Source organism: Nicotiana attenuata, chromosome 5 (assembly GCF_001879085.1).
Source record: "Nicotiana attenuata strain UT chromosome 5, NIATTr2, whole genome shotgun sequence".
Taxonomy (NCBI): Eukaryota; Viridiplantae; Streptophyta; class Magnoliopsida; order Solanales; family Solanaceae; genus Nicotiana; species Nicotiana attenuata.
Genome location: NC_031993.1, coordinates 20968011 through 20975013, shown reverse-complemented (window position 1 = coordinate 20975013; position 7003 = coordinate 20968011).

The following is a 7003-nucleotide window of genomic DNA, read 5'->3' as shown; positions in this document are numbered from 1 at the left end:
CCAACCCCATTCCCTTTTTTCTCTTTTCTCTCTCTTTCAACAGTAAACTTCTTCTAAAATTTTTCTTCTTCTTCTCCAAACATACACCCCGCCCCCCCCCCCAATCCTTCTCCCAAGCTGCATTACCACCAACCCCCATTTTCTTCATCCTCATCTTTCAACTCAAGTAAGTCCTGCTCTCTCTCTCTATTTCTTTCTCTTCTAAGTAGTGTATATTTGTTAAATTAGTAGTTTTACTTAAACCTAGTTAAATTAGTGTAGTAATTTTGAAATTTTTTTAAATTTCTTGCTTTCTTTATGCTTCGCCATTGTTGTAAGTTGTTGTAAGTTGATTATTGATGAGGTTGTTTGGTTGCTAATTAATTGGGTCTCCATTGTTAATTAAATTGTGAAGTGTTTGGTGTGGTTGTATTTTGGAGGCCTAAAATTAGCTTTATTGTGAGTGGAGTATGGATTGGGTCTGTGTGGCCAAGAGAAAAAAAAAAAAATTGTTGGCACTAAGTTGGTATATTTTGGTGGTGTTTAATCCAACCTACGGTTTGGATTGTTGTAGTTGATGTGTCTTTGTGTGTAGTTGATTGTTGGTATGATGATATTTTGTTTGTAGAATGTGTTGCTTTGTTATATGGTGGTTTGTATGTTATGGGTACCATTGAATGGAATATAGTGTGGTGGTTATCTTATTAACCGGACAGTTGGGAGGAGAAAAATTATAGGAGCTATTGCTGGGAGTGTTGTTATGAGTGAAGTCAGGAGCTATATTTTTGGATTGTCATTGGGTGGTAAAGTCTGTAACCACACTTATTAGGCACTAGCTAGTGGCAACGAAATAGGCGTTGATGGTTATATTTGATTGATTTGCCAGGTCCAATGGCTCCAAACAGGCGAACAGGCCTGCTGGAGGCACATCCCAACAGAACCTGCGTTATGATGAGTTCCATGATTCCATCGACTGGCAGAGGTGACGACTTTCAACGCCAGGCTAACCAAAACTTTTATCCCTGAAATTCCCCCGACTTGATTGATTCGGCTGGCAGCCCTCGAGCCGACAAAAGTGGAGATGTATTGAAGAGATATACGGAGGCCGAGAAACTGGGTTCCTATTCTTCTGACCTGCACCAGTTACAAGATGCCTAGGTTCATGTTGAATTTTATGCAACTGCCCTATTGAAAGAATTTGGGTAGGGAGGATTGATTGTTCCGGCGGTATGGTAGGTAGGACCTCTAATTCAACGAATTCGACGGCGTGTTACGGCTGCTCACGTTCAACCAGTGACGTCGACCTAATTACATGTTAAGGACCGGACATGGTGACTGAGAGGTCATGACGGACTGTAACTATTTCACAGTGGGGGGCCAGCCATCATGGATGACGTGACCCAAATACTCAACTCTAACTCCTTCACTCACCTGGCAAGTGGTTGGTTGACTGTTATCTCTATAGCAAGTTCCTGCCTTCTAGCATAACCTACGAGACGATGAACTTTCAATAGGCATGATTGATTTGGATGGCTTTTGTTGACAGGAAGGATCTTGTGATGCGGCAACGGTAATTGAGATGAAAATGTGTCCTTATACGGGGGCCCGCATGTGCTGACAAAAGGGGATTCTATTTCCCTTCCTTGGGAGCGCACATTGAGTCATGTGATAGAAACCCCCACCCCTCCCGCCCTAACGCACTTGCCCTACCAATGTTGAGGCGATTTGCCTTCTCAAAGCGAGTCAAGTTCTAGCATTGATAGTGGGCAGGGCACCAGCACTACAAATGAGATGATTGTGAGGAGGATGATCCGGGTCCCTGTGCGGGACGTCCAGTGAGGGTCTGTTGACAGTGCCGGCCCTCTCGGCGCCCGCCTTCTGGAGCTGACCTATTCACGCTCACAGTCCTCCCGGCCTTAGCTTGCGCTCGCTTGGAGGAAGATGGTCGCGGAATCTCCGCACCTCGGGATGTCTACGAAACACACGATGATGGACCCCATGTCAAGAGGAGGCTTAGTTAAGCCGTTTACGGCCTTTGCTACCGCGCATTGGGAGGGCTGCCAATGTAGACCCCAGCAGAAACGCGTCTCCGCTCGGATTGAGTTCCCAGGGAAGTCTTTCTCACTTTTCTGTTCTTTATGTAATTGATATGACATGGGGACATTGCCATGATTTTTAAGTTGTGGGGGGTGGCGAGACTTGCTACCTAACTGTGTATTGAAATGTATTAGCTTCTGTTGTTAGGTGGTTAGCAGTAGATGTGGTGTACATATTGAGTAGTTATATTAGGGAGTAGCTGACTTGGCCCAACGCGGAACTACTTGTTGACCCGGGTCTCTTGAGTGGACAGAATATTTTTTTATTTTTATTTTCTTCTTTTAGGGTAGTGTAGTGACCTCCCCTTGTTTTCTTTGGACACGGTTCTTTCTACTCTAAGGGTTTTTCTCGTTGGAACCGGGTTCGGTAAGTTTTTCCTTTTATATGTTAATTAAAGGATTAATGGGTCAGAAATGGTCAGATGTAACCCCAAATAATGCACAACGTTGAAAGAAAACGAACTAATAGGGTGTAAGTCTAAGCTTTGTTTTTGGAACTCTCATAAATATATGCCTTTATTTTGCCAGATCTTTGTCGTTACTTGAACAATCGTATGATTGTTGTTGAATGAAACTGATTCGGATGAGTTAACAGTGCTAAGTTTGTGTGATGTTGTTACTGTGCATCCTATGCCTGCATATGATACTCAGATCTTTGCCCTGTGTTTTGCAAGCAATATAAAAGTCCGTTTGGGTCTTAGAGATGATTGAGGCATTTCTTTTGTGCACCTTTTATACTTGAGAATTCACCCGTGCATACTACCATAGTTTAACCCTTTTGACGCTGCACGCGTTTTTTTGATAACGCCTATTATATAATCTAATCGTTGTGACCTTTGAATAAGTCATTGTTTGAACCTTACCTCTAGCAAGCCTTAATCACTTAAAGGATATACAAAAGGATCAAAGTGTGGATGGGAGAGAAATAAAAAAAAAAAGAAGAGAAAAGAAAAAGAAAAAAAAAGAGAAGAAGCAGCCAGTTTGTACCTAACGTAAAGTGGGATGGTCACAAGTGAAACAGAAATTGGAGTATGATTTGGGGTTGAGCATAAAGGTAAAATAAAAAGAAGTGTGTATTAAAGGTCGCTTGGGGAGGTTAAGTCACTATAATCCCCAATATTTCCTACCCGTCCTTAGCCACATTACATACCTATTAAAGGACCTCTGATCTTTGGACTGATGGCTCGATTTAGTAGAGTTAGTTACACTAGGGGCGGCAAGCTCTATGGTGTGTCTCGCTGTGGCCAGTGAATGCTCTTTGATGAGAGGCTAGGAGTTGATTCTTCTATATATTGGTTCCTATTGTTGAATTTTATGCGTGTGGAACTTCCTCAGATTTTTGTTTTATGTGAGGGACTGTGACTCAGGAAGAGAAAAGGACTGAGTCCTTCACTCTGTTAGAGTAATTAAGTAGTGAGCACAAGAGTGTGTCTTGGTTGAAAGTCATGCATTTGAGATATGATTGTGCACATCTCTGGGTCGATCCATTGATAATGTAGCGAGTGTGACATAAATTGGGGCAATGCATTGAGCAGTTAGGCTAAGAAGTGTGGTTAGTTGCTCGAGGCGAGCAAAAGATTAAGTGTGGGTGTTTGATAATAGGCTGAATTGACTATAATCACAACCTTAAATTAATAAATCAAAGACCTTTTTTCCTTTGTTGTGTAGTTTTATTGCTAGAAAGTGATGGACAAAATGGCTTTCATTATCTAGTGGCTTTTTCATGATTTGTAGGTGATATATGTTATAAAGACGGCTAAGGGCAGGGTTTTGGAGTCAAAAGTGATGAAAGATGAGCCACTGTGGAAATTTCCTAAGTGACCGTGCAAAAACAGGCGAGATGTCAGAGAACTTGGATCCACACGCGGTTTCCACCCCGATGACGCCGGCAGAACCGCAGGGTGAAGCAGCTGCAGAAGATTGGATTGCGGCCGCGACGGGTGTTTGGCCCCGTTCTAACGCGCCGCACGGCAGAGCCGCGGGCATGGCGACAGATAAACTACAGGACCAAAGTTGTCAATTACGGAATTTTTCTAGACCTAAACCCTATTTTTAAAACATTAGACTTTCGCCCAAGAGAGGCAGTGTAATTGATTTTTAATAGTTTCTTTAGAGCAAGGAAAAAAGATTGTAGAGAAATACTCTAACATCTTTCTTTCTTTTCTTTTGATTTTATGAGAATTCAAGCTAGTTTATTTTCCCATAGCCTTCCATGAGTAGCTAAATTCCTTGTCTAAGGCGTTGATGGAACCTATTGGGTGATGAACTTCTTGTTTATGTGAATACAAATTGCTAGTTTAATCTTTATTTGTTCAACTTCGTGTTCGTTGTAGTTAATTGACAGGATCCTCAATTAGCTGTGCCTATTTAGTGTGCATAACTTGGAAAAGAGTGCATATTTAGGGTATTGTTGAACAACACCACTCCTAAATTATTAGAGGAATCTATAATTGCGGGTTTAAAGGCGGGATTAGGAATAACGAAGCCTTGGGTGCAATCTAAATTGAATTGTGCTAAATAAAGCAAGCTAGTGTATCTCGGGAGAGTGCAATAGTAGATTACTGTGATTACTCGGGAGAGATTTGCGGCAAGATTAGCGTTCATGATTGATAGAGATGTGTGGGTAAATTTGTATGAGCATAAACAGAAGGGATTCCATCAATAGGGGAAATCATTGCCTTAGCTTTTTCTCATAATTGTTTACAACCCTTTTTTTTACTTAGTTACAGCCATTTAGTTATTTGCAAGCTAGTTATTAAAGAACACTCAACTGAGATTTGAATATTTGGGAAGCTGGTTCTGAAGACTTAGTGGGTCTGAAGATAGCGGTTGATAGGTTAACTCTCTGTGGATTCGACCCTGGGCGTAATACTCGGATTATATTTGCAACGTCCGCAGAGTCCTTTTTATAAGGCATAGTTGGGCGTGATCAATCGGACGAATGCCTTCCAAGTGCAATGGGGTGTGTATTATTTATACATATTTCGCGAAAAAGAAGAGAGAAGATATCCTTCTTTTTCTGGTTACTCTTTTTGTCTTTAATTCATTAATAGAAAAGAGATAGGGCGTCCCGGGCACTGTAATTAAGCTGAACATTACTCGGCACGTGCGTGCACGTGTATGCCGAGTCATGTAATACATAATTTTGTAGATGTTTAAGTGATTCTATTTTAGATTTTAGATATAAATTATCTCACTAATGGTCTATTATATTTAGTTTGTAGTACTATTTGTACATCTTTATCAAGTACATCTAAAATTGCAATTTATTTTATGTATATCTTGTCAAATTTATCATGTGATGATTTTAGCAATTAAGGCAAATGTATAATATTAGCGATAGCAAAAAACTTTGTTGGACTTACATGTTTCCTATGTTCGCGTTTATCATTATTTGCCATGTTTAACTCTCCTATATTTTATTATTTCACCCTATGAATATAACGTGGAGTACAATTTTTTCTTGTCCTATATATAAAGATAAAATGACATGATCAATTACGATAAAAATAATAATGTTCAAGAAGACACAATAATAATAATAATTAGTGTTTGTACTTCCATTAGCCTTTGGTCTAAATCGAACAATATTCAGCTTCATATTATTTAATTATTTTTCACATCTAATTTATTCTTTTATAAGTAATCGAAGATTACAAAACTACTTCCAGAAAACATTATTGTTAGAGTATGTCTGTTGAATTTAAGTTTGAGTAGATGTTTTAATGCACAAAATACTACGATTTTAGTAGGCATTTGGACATAAAAAAGTTGTGATTTTTGAAAAAAAAGAGTAGTATCTGGAGTTAAGTTGAAAAATAGTATTTGGAATTTGAAATTGTGTTTGGACATGTGTTTCGCTTGAAAAAATATTGCAGTTTTGTGGGAGGGGAAAAAAAATTTCGAAAAAACTTGAAAAAATGGTCAAACCCACTTTTTGGTTTTGAAAAACTCATTTTTGAACAATCTCCAAAAACTTACAAATTTTGATGGACAAACACGTTTTGAAATAAAAGGATTCTGGAAAAAAGGAAAAAACTTATACTTCTTATTAGAAGACATCATATACATATAAAAGATTTCCAGCCTTCAATACTATCAAAAATAATATACTTATAATAAAATAATCTTTTCTTTACATCTCAAATTATTATATATCAAAATAGAAGTACTTCGTGTAAATCACTCCATTAGTTGAAAGTAAATTTATGATCTTTATGCAATATAGTTATGCCAATAACAATAGGTATATCAAATAAATTTTTCCTCAACCTAGCATATATTTTAAATCATAATTGGTTCATCAGCCCTAACATGTTTCATTTAAAACCACAAAGGATAGACAATTAAGAGAGTTTACTTTAAGCATGCAAATCATAATTACTCCCCATCCTGGGCCAATTACATCTCTTTTATGCAACAGAAAGAGTAAAATGTCATTTGCAGAATATGATAAAACTATCAATTCTATTTGTTTATAACGTGAAAGCTAATAGTTGATAAGCACTGACAAGTTCATTCATTTTCTCATCATAAAGAAATTAAAAGATTAGGCAACTCTGATATGAGAAAAGGAATCAACTTATCAGAGCAAGTTCTTAGTTGGTTGTTATTAATATGTATTTGTATAAAGCCTAAATGCATGTTTGGTGGTTTGTTTTCAATTACCCATTCTTCCTTAAAAATTATAAACATCAAAATAATCCTGTTGGCGTAGACAAAAGTCATAAATGTACATGCATTATTAGTCTCTTCTTCTCCTGAATATTCATGCCTCTACTTTCTCAGATTTTTTGCCAGATAATACTTGGGACGAAAAGGATTTCTAGGAATGATCAAAGTTCTACACCAACCTAACACCCGAGAAGATATCACACAAAGTAACATTTCATGCCCTGTCACGATCCAAAATCCATTAAAGGTCGTGA